This window comes from Amphibalanus amphitrite, unplaced genomic scaffold, assembly GCF_019059575.1.
Source record: "Amphibalanus amphitrite isolate SeventyFive unplaced genomic scaffold, NRLGWU_Aamphi_draft 000530F_arrow, whole genome shotgun sequence".
NCBI classification, from domain to species: Eukaryota; Metazoa; Arthropoda; class Thecostraca; order Balanomorpha; family Balanidae; genus Amphibalanus; species Amphibalanus amphitrite.
In genome coordinates, this window is record NW_024882024.1 from 410,440 (window position 1) to 428,617 (window position 18,178).

Consider the following 18,178-nt stretch of genomic DNA (forward strand, 5'->3'; position numbering starts at 1 on the left):
TATTTTGTGTACAATTGTGTCTACGTCTCAAGTGATGGAGCTGCCAAATTCACTTGACACACATTATCTGCAAATGACTGCAGTAGCAAAAGGTCTCAGCCAATCCCGGCTTTATGCCAGTTCGATAACCCAGCCTGCAGCATCCAGTCCAGTTTGCACTCTTCATACCTATGTCCCAGCCAGCTTTAACCATGTTTTGGAGTAGGACTGGTCAGCCCCCGTCAATATGTTTTCTTGAGGCTGTGCTCAGGGAGCTCAGCTGCGCCGTCGAGCTTTCCTCCAGGGCTGTGCTGGGATTTTCGGTAACTCCGACTCCAAATCCGACTCCGACTCCGACTTCGGTTTCCAAAAACCAACTCCGACCGACTCCAACTCCGACACCGCAACCCTGGCAGGCCTGTGACTCTGACTCTGAGTTCCAAAATCTACTCCGACTCAGACTGGCGACCCCTCAGCCCTGGCTCTGGTCAGCCGCGCCGCCGCGCCGCCGGTCCGCGCAGCCGGCTGAGCGCCACGCTCTGTCGCCCCCGCCGGCCGATCGGCGCTGTCTTGGCCCGATTTGATCGGCTATTGATTGGCCCGGGACGGCCGCCGCCGCCGGCCGACCGTTCTGACATTTATACACAAGTGGCCGCGCCGATAAAATATGGACGGCCGGATCTCATGAAATGGCTGCGTCGTCGCTCTAGACGAAGGCAGCGGCGGCGCAGGCGCGGCGAGGGCTATGCTGGGGGGGGGGAGAGTGGAGGGGGCGTAGGAGGGGGACGGCGCAGGCGAAGGAGATGACCATGGGATTGATTAGTCTGATGTTTTAATTTTGATTGCTTAAAAATGATTGGATAAGAGTGATCATATTTGTATTGCACATCTCGTCTTTCTTGCAATTTCAAATTTGCATGGCTGAATATTCCATGGCATCGACCTTCTGAATTTTTTCACAACTTCCAATAACACTTCACCTGATCACATCGCACGCAGCTACACATCGCATCAGATTTCCTTTAATCCTCCCCGCCACCCCCGTTACTGCTGACCTGTCCTGAGGCATGTGGAGAGGTCACGTGCCGGACGGTAGTCGTCGCGCGCTCGACCGTCCCCTCACACGTCGGCCCGCGAGGCGCGGCGTCGGTGGCCGGTGCGGCGCCCATCGGCCGTCTATTTGCAGTGTGCGAGTGCGCACGCCTGGCGTGCGTCCCTTGTCTCGGCACCAGTTAGCGATCTGCCGTCGGTGCCGAGCCGCCAACACGGCCGAGGTAGGACCGACGACGGTCGACTGTATAGTGTATACCCGCTCGGATAGGCGCGACGGCGAAGTCTTGTTGAAGAGGGAAGTGTGGAGCACTGACCTACAATTCCGCTGCCTTCTGCCGAGGCAGTAAGGCAAAAATGCGTTTTTGGGAGTGAAACTCAGCCACTCCATGGTTCTCAAAACAAGAAAGTTTTCAAATGGCCGTGATATACGCCGTTTTACCTGTTGCTTTATCGAATATCGAATGTTCGGCTCATTGCAAATATCTGGTTTATTTTCGGACAGTTTTTTTTTTTAATGAAAACCACCTGCTATATGATTCTATACCTCAATTTTCGTCGAACGGGCCCTGTCGATCTGACCCGCCGGGCTAACCGCCTGCGCTGACCCGCCGACCCGCCGCGCCGGCTCGCAGACCCACCCACCCCGGCGCCAGTCCGAACCCCAGCTCTCCACCAGCTCCAGATGAGAAGCATTTGTCCTCTTTGACAGGCTATCGAACCAATCACGGACCAAACTCAGACCCATCCTTTTGATTAATGTCCTCTGGTCAGGACAGCGCTCGTTCCGTCCCATATTATAACTCTAATGGGCCAGATCTCTCATTTTCATAAAAGTGGTTTGGGACGCGGTTGGCGGACGGACATGCTGGACGGCATCCGTTTTACGATACCGAGACAGCTGTCACAGTGGGCTGTAATCGTTTTCCACTTTGGTAATTGTATGTGTCTGGGTTGACAGGGCAGCCACGATGGCGGGCATTTCACGGACCAATGCACCTCTTCTCAGGCTTTTCTAGTATGTCGCCACCGATCACAGGCGGCCGGCACTCGTCAATGGTTTCCAGTGAACCGGTTTTCACCGAACAAATGGATTACTTTTCGCGCTGATCTCCCGCCGTGGATGTGAATCGGTATAACTGTCACTTGCAGCGTGGTTTGCATAATCTTGCGCCGCACTCTGTCGTGGGGAATGCGCCGGGGCAGAGCGGCGACGGCGGAGCGGCCAGCGAGCTGTCATTGATTGTGCTTGTGACGGCCGATGCCATCGGGCGGCCATATTGCCCCGCCCGCCGCCCACGACGCCGGCCAGTGACGTCATCAGCTCGAGGGCGTCACATCCGTCAATGGCCGCTGACGGGCCGACACAAGCCGTGTCCACCAGACACTCTCTGAGCGACCCCAAATAGTTACCGTGTTTGCGGTCCGCGCGGACACGGCACTGCAGTACCGCAGTACTGGCAGAAGGTACGTAGCAGAATATGTTCTGTGCTCTGAAAGTTCCGTATTTCTTGGTTTGAGAAAAGTTACAGTATGAGGAAGATTAATTAAAAGTTACATTGACGTCATATGAAACAGTTCCTAAGTATGTGTGTTGCATCATCGTTCCGCAAAGATGCCATACCGCTCGAGCTCCAGCAGGACCCCATGAACCTCGATACCAGTGACGGACATTTAGTACACCCAGTACCGACGGATAGTAATCTCCGTCCGCACCGTCCCATCTCCAGTGGAAGCTCCGGTACTTCGGTACCAGTGACGGACGGGCAGCCTGCCCGGGCTCCGACCCCGTTAAATATTGCTCGGCACGGCTGTCACAAGCGTCGGCAGTTTTCAATAAAGCGCGTCCCCCGAGGCGGCGCCGTTCGACTTGTCACTCCAGGAGCAGCCGTCTCGCCCGTCTCCGCGTACTGCCGCACGTGGGGCCACACGTGTGATCACACGGGTCACACGGCATCGTACTGGGTCACATGGGACCATACGGTACCACGTATGACCACACGGGACCACGCAGGACCACAGGAGACCACACGGCACGGGGCTGGGCGGGGCGGCACCGGCTCACGGGTCCTCAGGTATAAAATACGGCCGATGACACACGCGCCGAGCGGTGCGCCTCTTTTTGTGCCTGTTCACACTTACACATGATAGAGGCTCGGCCGGACAGAAGGTGACAGCGGAAAAACGCCGGCAAAAACAGCCAGAACAATCGGCGCTGCTTTGTCCGACGCCGTGATGGGACGAGGCGTAAGGGAGAGTGCGCGACGGCTGCCTAGGTGGGCTGGTCGAACGGAGCGGGACGACCGTCCCGCCCCCGCCCCCTCTCCTGGGTTTCCGGTCCCCTGCTGCTGCTGCTGCTGCACGCGGGCAGCAACGGGGCGGGAGGTGTCTCTGTTGCCTTTTTGACGTGTTTTTATTCATGACTGGTTCGATGTCTTTAATTTTGATTTGGAAAAAATTTACAACTTTTTAGGATTAAGCATCAAATTGCGCCACATAGGTCGGTCATCACTATATCGGGTCTGTTTAATTATTTCTTCCTCAAATTGTGAATGAAATAGAAATTGATAATCATAAAAACATTGTGAATTTCGGGACAGGGAATCTGTGAATAACCGTCCATCCTCAGAATGAAGCTGAGGAAACGCCATTGTTGTGCAAATCCTCAGAACATTATATGATCGCATTGCCAATTTGTTTATTCATAATTCCAAAAGCTATCATAAATGACAAATCGAGACGGATCACCGTCAGTATTTGAGACCCACCAAAACTGACCGGCTTGGACGAGCGGCGCGCTAAGCCTCTCCATCTCCCGTGTGATCTCATCCCTTTGACCGGTCCGGTTATACGGCCTGCTCCGATTGAGGCCGATCTCGGCCGGCCGGCTCAGATTCCCCACATTTTGTTATGGCCCGTCCACGCCGATAGGGCCGGTCGGCTGACGTTTACGACAGTTGTGGCGCCCTAGTGACGTGTGCCCACCTGCACATGGTTTTATTAGTGTCACGCCGGATCGGGGCCAAACGCAGCGGTCAATCGGTCCGATCGCGGAGGGACGAGCAGCGGGGAAGGGGTGATGGGGTCGGGGATGGGCGGCACGAATCGGGAGTTTGGGGAGATAGATCGTAGGGATTTATCTTCTGGGGTGGGTGATCGGGTGTAATTTTTTATAGGTAATGATTTTTGCATTCTTTAATTACTTAAAATCATTGCATCGATGTTTCCATTACGTAGGAACTTTTCAGCGTTTTCTAAAACTTTGTATGTTTGTTTATTTATTGGGTCTGAGAGCGCATCAAATACAGCAGTTACTTTGGTACTTCTCTAAATTGTCGAGCAAATGTTCCGCTTTCTATGGAGCCACTGAGCCCATCACATTGTGTGCCACGTCACAGCACAGTCGTTCCCATTCTGAAGTGCGCTCTGCAGGTCGGCGTCATAGTTTCGGCGCTGCAGTAAGTGACAACCTAACAGGTGACCGCTAATTGATGGCTGACATTTTTCGCCGACATAACATCACAATCGCCTTTTACCTGATGCACTGTGTGGCTGCGCGGACCGTATATTTCGCAGCGGTCAACACACGGCAGTGACCAGCGCCCTCGGTTCGTGCCCTAATTGTGACTGCCTGTCGGCGCTTGTCCTCCGCAGCGTGACAAACGAAAATTAATTCCCCTCTTTTGTGTCATCAAGATAGTGCATAATTTGTATTTTTCCTTGCTCGTAAATTTCCTCTTCATATATTATAAATTTCGGCCAGCGTGGCGTGGCCCGATGTTTCAGCAGCTGGTGCATCGGTCAAAACGGGCTAGCTCGTAAATATCGGCGGCAGTCGGGACGGCGGATCGGGCCGGCGACCCGCCCGCTGGCAGCGCGGGCCGATTGAGGGGCGCGTCGACCGGCGACGGACGACCTCCATTAGTGGCGGCTATATGACCGGAGAGCCGCTCCGAGCGACCCCCTGCTCCAATGTACACATATTCAAATTGCGGCAAATTTATAGCGCTTGCTTTGATGATGGTTGGTTGTAGATTTTGGCGAACTTGCTGACGTCAGAGGCTGGCAAATCACATTGTTTCTGGCGCAGGAATTCGATATTGGTACTTTTCATTGAAAGGCTGCATATATTCAACGTAAATGGTACTCAGAAAAAAAATGTTTTGTCCAGAGCCCTGTCAAACCATGTCAAAACATTTTGTTAGCCCTGGTTTCCAATTATGTAAAGCTAGAGATACAAGGAAACCGCCTCCATCTGCGCCCGGTGAGAGCGGAACAGACGGTGAGCCGGCGGCCGATACCCGCTGACAGTGGGCACCCAGGTACCGCTCCGGCATTACACATTACTCAAACGGGGCGACAAACAGATAGTGGGGCCGACACGGGCCGATATGAATACAAACAGGACCAGAGACACGCCGGCCCTGTCGGCACGCGGCCGATAGCATCGCCGGGCGCGACCCGGGCTCCCTTCCCTCCTCCTTCTCATCCTCCCACTCCTCTGTCCGTGTGTGTGTCTGTCTGTCTGCCTGTCTGTCTGTGTGTGTGTGTGTGTTGCGCAGTGTGTGTACTCACACTCCCGTAGAAGTGGGTACCGAACGCCCAAGTGGGGACCGGAGGAGCGGCGGACGGCGCCCGGACGATGGGGCGATATCGCTCGGCTAAGTGCACCCCTTCGCCTCCGACGACGGCGCGCATGAGAAATGAAACGCCCGCCCAGATGGCACGATTGGGAGGCGCAGAGAAAGAGATGAAGGACCGAGGATGAAGTGGGGCGACACTGGATGCCGGTCGCTCGGGCGGCAGGGGTAGAGTTCCGTGGAGCTATGGAGCCGTGGAGCTAGTAGTGCTTCAGCCCAAGCCCCAAGGAGTCGAGCATCTATTTTTATGGAGATACATTTATTGTGAAAACTCGATAAGCTGTGGCTTTCCAGAAACTTGGTCCTATTTAATTAGATCTGTATCAAAAGATAAGCCGATGGGTATCTTTCACGAGAGTTGCAGGCAGTGACATATTTATTTGTTCCCCCTGGAATATTTCGGAAACGACCATGTTGCGGTTTATGATTCAGCCGAGCCACCGCCGAGCCATCTTCCAGGGGACACACAATTACATGTTTCCTGGGAACGTTGCAGTGCGCTGCGCGGCTGGCTGCAGTCATCCTGTGCCCCGGGGGGACAGGGAGGCCCGTTTACTCAGATCTGCCCGGAGGGTCACTTTCAAGGTCCTGCAGTGTGTGTGTGTGGGGGGGGGGGTGCTGAAGGACCGGAGGTCACAGCCCACTGCCCGGAGGACTGCTATGAAAGACCGCGGTGTCCGAGAGCCATTACGAGGGACCGGCAGTGTCCAGAGGGCCAATCTGAAGGACCGGCAGTCCGCCCACTGCCCTTGGCAGGTGTTCCTCCGTCGCCCCATGCTGTCGTACTCAAAGCCGTCCATGTTGTTGACTGCTTGTGTGTTTTCCACTAGGTTGTGTTTCACTTGTCTTGTGTGACACTAGAAATCATTTGAATGAGATTCCAGTTGTCAAATGCTGAATGCATCCAATCTAACCCCAAGAACTTTTACAAGCATGTTTATATATAGTTTACAAACTGTGATCTAAAAAATCTACGTTATCGAAATTTTCGAAAACCTAATGGAATTAAGATGAAAATTTCGCTGGCATTGCCTTCAGCGATGCATCCTTTAGCACAAACATGATATGGTGCACTGTCAACTCTAAATCACTGCATCTCTTGAACCACTCATCACTTTGCGTCTTCGTCATCCTTTTGCTATGCATCCTCCAACGTCCACCTTTTGCCCTTTGTAGCGGGCATCCGGCGCCGTCCGCTCGTTTTCGGGTTACCTTGAACGGGCACCAGTGGAAACGTCACACTAAATTACCCGGTGGGACCTATTTGGGATGTCACGCCCGCCTTCTAACTATTGACCCTCGTAACTGGAGGACCAAGGACGGGAGGAGCGGTTCAAATTTGATCTCATCATCGCACAAAGGTTGTCGTGACAATTTCTTAGTACGCAGATGTAGGACAAAGCAGCATTATTACCTATATTCTATTATGTCGCGTATTGATGTTAGTATGGCCTCATCAGCGGCCCTGGTGGCGCAGTCGGTTAAGGCGTCGACCCGCGGTGCGGGCGGTGCCGGGTCTCGGGTTCGATTCCCGGTTCCGCCCGTTCCGCGGGCGTCGTCCCCGGCTGTGTCACCAGGAGTGGGGTAGGCTCCCGCTTCAGCCGTAGCCTGGGGGGTGTGGGAACAAGGGCCAGGAGGAGGAGGAGCCCTCCTGTAATTGGGCGACAAGTGCCTGTTGGAGGGAGGCCTAAATAAATAAAAAAAAATAAAAAAGTAAGGCCTTTTAGGCGCACTATATGTAATTACACATGGCTGGGGCTGCTATATGTAGATAATAGATTTATTACTAGCAATTCTAATAAAACAGCAAAGACGAGCTCATAGTTCGTCAACTCTTTCCATGCGATTCCTACACATTGCTGAGTACCTACCAAAGTTGTTAAACAGCCGGCAGCAGGCGCGAAGGATCATGTGTACCGTTCATTCCGTTACACATGTCCCCAGTGCTCCAGACGGGACCAGCCGCTGGACGGATCGGCGCGGCGGCCGGTCCCTGTCCCTGCTGGCTGGAAGGACGTCCCTAGACCGATCCCCGGGACTGATAACAGCCTGCCTCATCCCACGGACACATTTAAATATTTCAAGAGGTTTTGATTCAAAGCATGAGGAGCGGACGCCGTGTGCGCAGTCGTAATGGATTTTACGGACGCCGACCCAGCGGAATTTCTCTTTATATGTCTGCTGTCATAAAACGAGAGCCCGTCGCGGATCCTCCAATTATTTTTCACAATACGATAATTTTTCACCGTCGAGTCCGACAGTTATGAGCGCGTTTACAACTAGGCCCAGATTTTAGGACAAAGCCGGTGACGGGCATGCGTGCCTCGGCGCGGATTGTATTATGTATCTATCAATCCCGGATAAATAGCGTCCGGGATCTGAATGACACAGACGCGGCGCAGCGGCGGCGCCGGCGGCAGTGGTGGCGCAGTGCGGCGGCCCCCGACCTGGCCAGCTCGCCGGCCAGATGACATGGCGTCCGGCAGCCATGTTATACCGACCGGCCCAGAGCACCGTCATTTATCATCCTACGTCAGCCAGCGCCAGTCTCGCCGCGCCGGGTCGATCTGCGCTACGACTGCCGCCGCGCCGAGCTGTGGGGTGGTGGCCGCGGAGGGAATGGCCCTCTCTGCCCGGCCAGATGACGGACGGACGGACGGACAGATAAACGGACGGACGGACGGACGGACGGATAAACGGACGGACGGACGGACAGACGGACGGACGGACGGAGGGACGAACGGACAGACGGACAGACGGACAGACGGACAGACGGACAGACGGACAGACGGACAGACGGACGGACGGACGGACGGACGGACGGACGGACGGACGGACGGACGGACGGACGGACGGACGGACGGACAGACAGACAGCGGACGGACAGATGGACAGACGGACGGACAGACGGACAGACGGACAGACGGACAGACGGACAGACGGACAGACGGACAGACGGACAGACGGACAGACGGACGGACGGACGGACAGCGGACGGACGGACAGACGGACAGACGGACAGACGGACAGACGGACAGACGGACAGACGGACAGACGGACGGGACAGACGGACGGACGGACGGATATACGGACAGACGGCGAGATGGACAGAATAGATAACTATTTATTACGTAACTTTGTACACGATTCGTAGTCCTCTCCAATTAGACGTAATTACTTCCTTCTGAATTTGTTTGTCATAAAATGGAATTTAACGTCGTAAATGTATATTTTATACCGATATAATGGCCGGTTTAGTGTCGGGAGCAGGACATGGGATTATGGGTCGTTGACTGAACCTGTTCGAAGTTGATCTTTTAGTTTTGGCGGCAGCGGCCATTATATTCGGCAGCGAACTGCTCAGAGGTGCCGGCGTCTGTCACGCCCATCGGAAGAACAGACACCGGTCATGCATTATATGGTAAATAACGGCCATTGCCAGCGCTAGCACAGTTTGTACTGAGCTCTGAACATTACGGGCTGTCAGCGGGGCAGCTGAGCCCCTCGTCACATACCCGGAGCTGGAATGTTTTATGCAGCCGCCACCGATACCTATCCCAAATTTTTGTACCCAGGGGTGTCGAACTGTGATCCGGTGTTGGACTATGCATGCATAATTATCAACGCCATTATCATGCCGATACATTTGGGAACATGTCGTAAAGTTAACTGCCCTATCGTGCAGGTTATCTATGAATTAATGTCGCTGGTGATTTAAGACCTAAGCGTGAGGTAACAGTCATATAGGGTCGTGCTAGATATAAAAAACATTTGACAAGAAAATGATTGCACGTAGGAGACGGAACTGGCAAATTCACCGTTCGGCAGTCTCGGTCACTGGCAGTAATTACTGTGGCAAACTTAGATGCAGGGTTGTATACGACTCAGTCAATAGCAATCAATTCAATCACGACAAATTTGGGAAACCAATCAAATCAATCAAGTCAGAGCAGTTTTCGGGAATTGATTCAATCGACTCAAACGCGACAATGAAAGGAATCAATCAACTCAATCAAACGACTCAAACCAAGACATACATTAGGTTTTTTGCCCACCAACTTGGAAAAGTGTCCATAGCAGTCTGGTGTACCTACCTACCTACCTACCTACAGAAGAAACATAAAAATATTGTCATTTAAAATTATAAATTGCCATGCCATTCAAAGTTTCTATGTAATAAGGAAGGATACCTAGTGATGGACAGGTGGATCATGATATTGAGGTTCAATGGGTAGAATTGGAGCAGAAGTTTCATTTAATGGGTGCAAAATAACCCAGTAGTCGACTTGCCCCTTAACCCAAATCACCACCTTTCACTTCACCTAAAAGTTGTCAATTTAATTTTGGCCATATTCCAACTCCATTTACACTAAATATCAGATATTGCAGTTGAAAGTTGGCTGCTCGGATTTTGGCAGTGTTCGTGATTTGGCCATTTACCCTACACCATGTCTATTTCAATGGATTATATGCATCAATAACATATTAACCATAGGGAAATAGAAATAAATATCTTACCTGTATGTGACGGTTTTGGTTAGACAGAGACTGACGGGCAGCCTGAAAAATCTTTCCACACAATGTGCATTTGAGACGTGGGATGTTGTCAGATTGGGAAGGAAGAGATTTGAAGTATTTAGCGGTCCACGACTATGGACGTGGCATGTCAATGTTAGGTACCTATGTGAAGAATTCAAAACATTTGTGTTTGAATTTTATTGCAATACAATTTGAAACTGTTAGGACTGGGGGATAGGGATGAGGGTTAAAAAATATATTTAAAATGAAATGGAGAGGACAGGAACTCTGGAACCACAGTATAAGTTAAGGACAAAGGAAGTGGGAACGAGGAAAATTAAAACGCGAGAAAACGGCACGGTGCTGCGACTGCATGAAAACGTTTTGCCAATAAGTATGCTAAGCTTTTATAAATCCTTATTCTACGTCTTTTGATTTTTTGGTAAGATGACTTCATTGATTATCATGTAGTATGGTAGATCATCATAAAATAAATCGGTTATACAACACCAATTTCGTTTTAGTTACTATTTTATTTGAAATAAAACCACTTAATAATATTCGGTAAAATATTTCAAGGAAAATGAAATATATTAAATATGTTATGCTTAGGCTCTCAGGAGAAAAGGATCAACAAACGTTCTGCTGCAAATTAAACAATGCAGCAAATTAGCTATTAATTAGGCACGTAAACGTAAATAGCGAGACGAAAACGGCGCTTTTGATTCAGTTATTTTTGTAGGGGTTTCAGATATTTATAGAGTTCAGTGGGTTGTTTCTGAGGAGATGTGGAGATGTGAATTATTAATTAATCACACTTTATTAGTATATAGGGCCTTGCACTTTATCATCTGGATTAGAAAAAACGTTTCCTGCTGAGTGCAGAAAGGTAGGTAGGTGCATCGCCAGGTTCTATCACCAGGATTGGTGCAGTTATTGCAGTTGAAAGTCAAAGTTGGCTGTTCATGTTTAGGCCCTGTTCTTTATTTGGCCATCTACCCCATATTGCAGTTGTGATGACAAGCAGTTTTCAGTGTAGTTTTGTGATCTTTGATGTCATCAATTGGTGTCATTATTTTTCGTCAACTAAAAGTTATTTGAACTCTCCTTTCAATCGACTCAATCATACGAGTCACTCTAATTTTCAGGAATCAAATCAGTCAACCAGTCGCTAAAGTCAAACGAGTCAGTCAACCAGTCATCTCGAAAAGTCAATTGACTCAATCCAATCAACTCAAAATACGCGTTGAAACAAATCAATCAATTCAATCGACTTGATTGGTATACAACCCTGCTTAGATGAATGCTGAGACTGAGAAGACCAGCTCGTTTTTTCCTCTGCCTTTAACGCCATGCCGGCTGAGCACGGATCATCCCAAAGTCACCCCTGACCGGTTAGCGAAACCGTCCAAATTTTTAGGATCACAAAACATCAAACGAGCATTACCAGCATATTATGATAGATGCTTTTCTGTCAAACGTGGTTAAACTTGATGTTTTTTTTTCTCTCTAGGAATTTCCTTTTGTAAGGGTGTTCCAATACATTAATTAAGTTTCATACTTTGTTAAAACCTTATTTTTAAATATCTGCAAGCGTGTATGATGAAATATGAGTGTCTATAGCTTTGTTTGCCTCATGTTCTGTCATTGTGCAGCTTGATGAAGTACAGTCTAACACAAACTGCTGTCACGGATAGTAGCTGTAACCAACTAATCGGGCCATTTATTAAACTCCCTGGCAAACAGATTTGTTTTACTTAAGCGTCCACTCAACAGCTTATTTTAGATTCACGAATTACTTCCGGACGACAATCCTTCGATAATGCCAAACGGGACAGTTTTAAGGAGCTGGCACGGCCCCGGTTTCTCTGGTTCATTAATAACCTCAGATGACGACACTCTAAGGGCTCCTAGTGGAGCCCCTGAGCATCGCAATAAGCTTTCATCTTTGCATGTTTGCTTACCTTCTGTGCATCAAAACAAGTTCGCTTTGAGCAATATGAAACTTCTTGTCTGCAAACATTGTTGTTTGCTAAATCCTGCTGTTCCTGCTTGTCAAAACTGGAGAACAAAGCATATCTCCGATATTATCTTGTGTCGTGGCGCGGCTGAGTGCTTGCTCTCGCTACACGGGCAGTCGGCTCGACATGGATGGCAGCCGTGTTCAGCTGATATGAGACGGCACCGCGGCTCCATCAAACCCCAGGATATCAAACCGCCCTGGTAACTGCCGGCGTATCAAAATAGCTCGCCGCCTCTGACGTTCTGAACTTCTGGCCCAGTGGCGCGTCCCAGCCGCCGGCCCATTTCCTAGTCTGCCACCTGCAGCAAAACTGGCCTCCGCGTTTAAATTGGACGATTTTTTGCCTGACGTATCTGGAGGTCTTTGGTAGCGTCAGCCAAAGCGTCAGTACTGGATAAGATGGGCAAGGTGGTTAGCGCCTCACTTCACCCGCCGCCTCCGCCGCCACTCCCAGCCGTCATCTAACCACTTATGAGACATGCTATATGACGCATGCCTGGCTGGCACCCAGAACCCTCCTCATGTAGGCAAACAGTGTTCGGACGGCGCCATCCTGGGGTCGGCTATTTGATGTGACGACTTCAAAGGTGTGCCGCCGGCGGGGGCAGGTCGCCGGCCGATCAGAAAGGTCAGACGCCAGACGCCTTGTCGAACAGACACGAGGCGCCTTATCATACTGCCGAGGGAATTCGACATGTGTCGCTGCAGCCGCGTCCACAGGTTGTGTACCGCTCCTGCAAAGGATGAGGGAGCTCTGCTGCGGGCCAGACGCCGGCGCCGCGGGCTAGCCGCGGAGCCAGCCGCCTGCGTAAATAGCACGGCCCAGTGACAGCGAATTGCGGCGACATGTGAAAAGACAGGCTTTTATTGGCCGATCACGTAATGCTGTCACCGCGAGTCTTTTGATCTCATTCCGACCAGATGCTCTCCCCGCGCTCACCACCGCCGTCCCTCTGCCTCCCTCCCCCCCCCCCCCTCTGTCACACGCCGCCATCGTAGCGTGATTTAATTTGAGCATTTAGTTTAGATTTCATCGTTCTTTCTTCCGGGACGGCTGCGCGGGGCTGGTGCACAGTGTGTCGTTTTTAAGCTGCTCCATCTGTGTCGTTTTAGCGGCCCCCTCCCCCCTCGTGTCCCAGGCGCCCCTCTGACAGCCAATGGCTGTGTCGGCTGCGCCGGCGGTCCCGACGCGGCTCGACCCCGATCGACGCGATCGACTGATACAGTGTCGCCAGCCGCCTGGTCGGATTATCCAAAGGGTTGTCGGCCGTCGCACCGCCCTTTGTACCCACCGAAAGCATATGACGGGCGCGAGCAGGCCACCCTTTCATATGGAGATGCTGCAATTGGGCGGAAAATTGTCGGGGCGAGGCCGCGAGCGCCGCCGCGGAAGGCATGAGCAAGAGACAGAAAACTGCATTCCTTCTCGTCTATGCATACAGGTTTCAAGAAAAACGACCCCGTTCGTAGTTGGCAGAAAGTCCTGACCAGTGACCTGCAGTGACCTGTGGCCAGTCACCTGAAGAGACTTTCTAGAGAAAGCATGTGGCACGTCGCGCGTAGGCGTCACAATGCCACCAGTTGCGCTGCACCGTTACACTGAGTGTGTTGTGACGGTCGGCAGGCCCCAGGGTGGCCGGTAACGTGACGCACAGGTCACATGGCCACGGTCCGTGACGGGTCACGACAGGAAGTCGTTTTGCGCGTAACGGACCTGGGCGGAGGAGCCACCCGATGACGTCGCAAATTGGATGACAGAGGGGGGAGGGTAGTGCTAGGCTAGTAAGACCGTAGTGCGTGTGCAGCTCAAAACAGCAGGCCTTGGCCAGTGTGCTGACTTTGACAATAAACGGACAGCGCAAGCTGCATCATGCATGGTTAGAGTGCCTCTGGCGGAAAAGCACGCTTCACCACCACTACCAGCTCCGTGCTCGTTGCAGCCCAGCCCTATCCAAGACCGGTCGGTCATAAAATATAACTGCCGCGACCGTACCCGGCGGCGGCCTCTCCCTCAGCTGTCCGCTCAGCGCTGCGTGGACGGAGGACAGTGGCCGGACGGCGTCACCGCTCGTCCCGCCGGCCGCGGCGGTGGGCCGCCGGCCGCCGGGAGGGGGCGGAGTGCAGCGCGCTGCCGGCCCGGCGGCCCTGATCACGGATGCGAGCGCGCCGCTCGTCCAATGGCGGCCGGCGCCGCGCGGCTCGCGATGGCCGCCCGCCGTGCAGCGGCCTGCAAACGAGTCCATATTTTATCGGCGCGGCGCTGCCGGCGGCGCACAGCCTGCTAGCCGTCACCAATCAATGCCCGTCGGACGGCGACGGCCGCCGCGGCGTCATAGCCGCGCTGAGCGGATAGGACGGCTGAGGCGGCGGTCAGCGGGCAGAGGTCAGAGGTCAGGTCAGGTCAGGTCGGGTCAGGTCAGGTCAGGTCAGGTCAGAACAGCGGTCAGGTCAGGGCGGCGGTCAGCGGGCCGGTGTCAGGTCAGAGGGCTCTTGCACCTGAATACCTAGCTAGGTAACTTGCGAGTCAATTTGCCTATACCAGAGTCCGGACAACCACGAAAAACATCCCTGGCAATTTTATCAGATATTTCACAGAGAAGCTGAATGTTTACGTTACGGGTCGGTGCAAAAGAAATTACCACCGTAGGCTAGCTAGCTACGGAAATACCTATGTAGTTTCCCGATTCTACTTAGGCATTTCGGTGCTAGACGCTTCGGTACAGCGAGCCGGGGCTGTGCCGGGGTCAGGTCAGTATACCGTTCAGCTGAGATCAGACCGAGGCGTCAGTCAACGGGTTAAGAACAGTTGCGAACATCGGTCATCACACGAGGACTGAACGGGGGACGCGCGTGTCAGACGGCTAGACCGGCAACCCCATCAGATGAAGTCTGATCTGGCTGCTGAGTCGCGCAGATCGGAGATCCCCGCCAAAGATGTGTCCCCCGATATAGGCACCGCACCTCAGTCCACCTTCACAGGCCCCAGACTACCGGTCACTACAGCCGCTGACAGGACCACCGCTCCTGAAGGATGGTCCCTGTCAGGCTGTCGGCTGACAGAAACAAATGTCAGTGACAGATGGCCGGTGACGTCTGGTGTCTGGAGGACAGTCGCCTGACAGAGCAGCATAACTGTCAGATATGTCTGACGGACCTGTCAGAAGGGCACTGGCCGACAGAAGTCAGAAACGCGTAATAGGTGATGCAGGTTCAAGGGCTCCGCCACCGGGGGGGACGGGTGGGACATGTCCCCCCCAACCAAAATGTTGGGTGGGACATACTATCTTTTGTCCCCCCCAATAATCGGCTCTACTGCTGGTAGATAAATCGACTCTTGTTACTGACACCGAAAACAGAACATAGGTGCAAAGATTCTCCGAAGAAAAAGACATAGGTAATGATAATTTAATTAACCTGCCGTCGATAACTATATTGTCGCTGTGCTTTTTGTCTTTTTCTGTTATGGGGGCAACGGATTTCAGTTTTTTTTTGTAGACCATATCGACAGGCGTTTTCGCGTTAGGTATATCAACTTGAGTCTACTGACGAATGTTCGCAATCACACGCGCCATTCCGATGATGAATCCAGTAGGTATATCCAGATCAGATAGGGATTTCTCAATCAATTAAACGCGCAACACGGAGTCGGAAATTACTCTTTCGGGTAAACGCGTTCGTTCTTTGGAAACTTCCATCGGTCAAATAAGAATATCGCAGAACTGTAGGATGAGAGAAGATGTTTGTTTCCAGTGTTTGAGAGGTTAAACCTCGTTCTTATGGTGGGTCGGTTGCCCCATCCCTCAGTTTTTCGCAAGTAACTCGCGTAAAAAGTGGTTTAACGTGACGAAACTATAAGTATTTCCCGGGAATTTTACACATCCCCTGAAAATTTCATGATCCTAGCCCCCCTGACCCTTGGGCCTGTGGCCTATTTCTCCAGACCATGTCAGGCCGAAACACCGATTCGGCGTATGTTAGCGCACATTATCTAACGTTTCCAGACTTATGTCATAAAACCGAGCCAACATTTGAAATGACGGTAGACACATGCATTATGGTTGGTGTCAAGGTCACGTGAATATCAGGTCAAGGTCATTACCGTTAGATGAATTTGGTTCACTTTTTCGAGTTAGGCATGTTACTAGGAAACTTTTTGGAGATGATGTCGAATTAAGCATCCATTTGAACATTTGAGAAGTAGGTTTGGTACCAATGCAACATGTTACGAAGCTGTCTGTGGTGGTTGACACCTACTTTGGCTAGCCGGCGGGACACGCATGACGCACTTGTTGAACTCACCTAACCTGACCCGACCTTCGCCAAATGCTAAAAACTGATTCAGATTCAGCGCAAAACTATGAGCCAGATACCATTAAAAAATTGAGGTTTATTTTTCAATTTTTTTCGTCTGGTGTGACAATATGAGGAAGGTGCAATCTAATATTGGGTACCTAATAGGTATTGCATGGGTCAGGTGGCCTAACATTTCTCTACTTTTTTTTAGTAAAAAAAAAAATCATCGTATCAGGGCTATGACGAAAAACAAGTGGCCTAAATCCGATGAGAAAACTGAATTTGGGGGTACCCTAGGTTTAGAGGAGACAATAGGGCGATGGGCGAAGAGCAGACCGTCCCCCCCAACCAAAAGTCCGTGGCGGAGCCCTTGTGCAGGTTAAAAGTACGGAACTGCAGCACGTGTTTTCCCACATGGAAGAGAGCCATGTCACTCGACGTCCCACCCAACCAAGTCATTAGAACTTTATCAGCTGTGCTGCCTGACCCGTCCGTCTCTGGAATCTCGCACCTCTCCATGCCTCACCCCACTCGACCCTTTCCATCAGAACGTCACGCGTAACGCGCCGCTCCTGGCGGCGTTAGCGGCGCAGGTGCGGCGGAAGGGGCGCCACGTGCCGGTGCACAATGCGCCGCGGCACGGTCACCGGTCCGGCATCCGTCAGCTCCGGGTGACACTGGCCTGTCGGGGATGACGGACGGCTCCGGGGGCCGGCGCCGCGACACGGGCCGCACCGCGAGCTACGCACGGGAGAGAGGGAGGCAGGGCAGAGCATCTGTCACCGCGCTGCCGACGAAACAGAGCAGCTCTCTGCGCCCGCGGCGCGGCCGGGCGCGCAAACTCGCCGCCGGCTAAGAATAGCAAGACAAGCAAACAGCGATCGAAACCCGCCGTCAAAGCCGAGGTGCAAGCTTATGAGTGTTTAAACATGTTTATGTGGGCGCCTGTTTGTCTAGCTTTGCTGTTGCGCGGCCCAGAAACATGACCGACGTACGAGCGCGAGCCGACTGCGGCAGAGACGAATGGCACGCGGCGGAGACACCACGAAACACGGATGGGAGACGATCGACGAACATGGCCACACGCCACGAGAGACTGGCTTGGCAAACCGTGGTCCACGAACGGAGACGAGCAGAAGCGTGTGCGCTCCAGTTTGAGGCAGCGCAGATCTGACGTAGAGCTGTTTCGGCGCAGTGGGACGCGTCGTCTGCCGATCGAGGTCTCACAATGGGTGCCATAATCCGACGTCCAGCCGAGCTGCGACCGCACCGCGCCGCCGAGCTGAATGGGAGCAGACCCAGTCTCACGTGCACATATGTATATAGTTATGCGATCGGTGCGGCGTGCTTCACACCACGATGCGCATCGCGCCTTTCACCGTACGCAGCCACTCATAAGTTGGGCCGCGCCGGCCGAGTCATAATCTGGTGCGCCGAATAATCCCCGTTTTGAGCTCCATCGCGGCGTGTAATGGCGCTGGTAATGTCGCGCCGGTCCGGTGGGGGCGGCCTGCGCGGTTCGCCTTCATCTGCCGGTCCGACGCGCTTCGGCGCGCCTGGCCGGATCATCGGATCGCGGCGGCCGAGATGGATCAGGTGGTCGCCTCTCGGGACGGCGACCCCCGCTGGTGACGGCTCACGTGCTCTTCTTTCAGGCGGTGTGCTTTGGAGGCCG

The 18,178-nt window shown here is 52.6% G+C and overlaps 1 protein-coding gene across 2 annotated transcripts in view; it reads left to right on the plus strand.

Moving 5' to 3' along the window:
- Positions 1–18,178, plus strand: part of LOC122393329 (homeotic protein spalt-major-like) — a 59,613-nt gene that overhangs the window by 33,510 nt on the left and 7,925 nt on the right. The window lies entirely within an intron of this gene.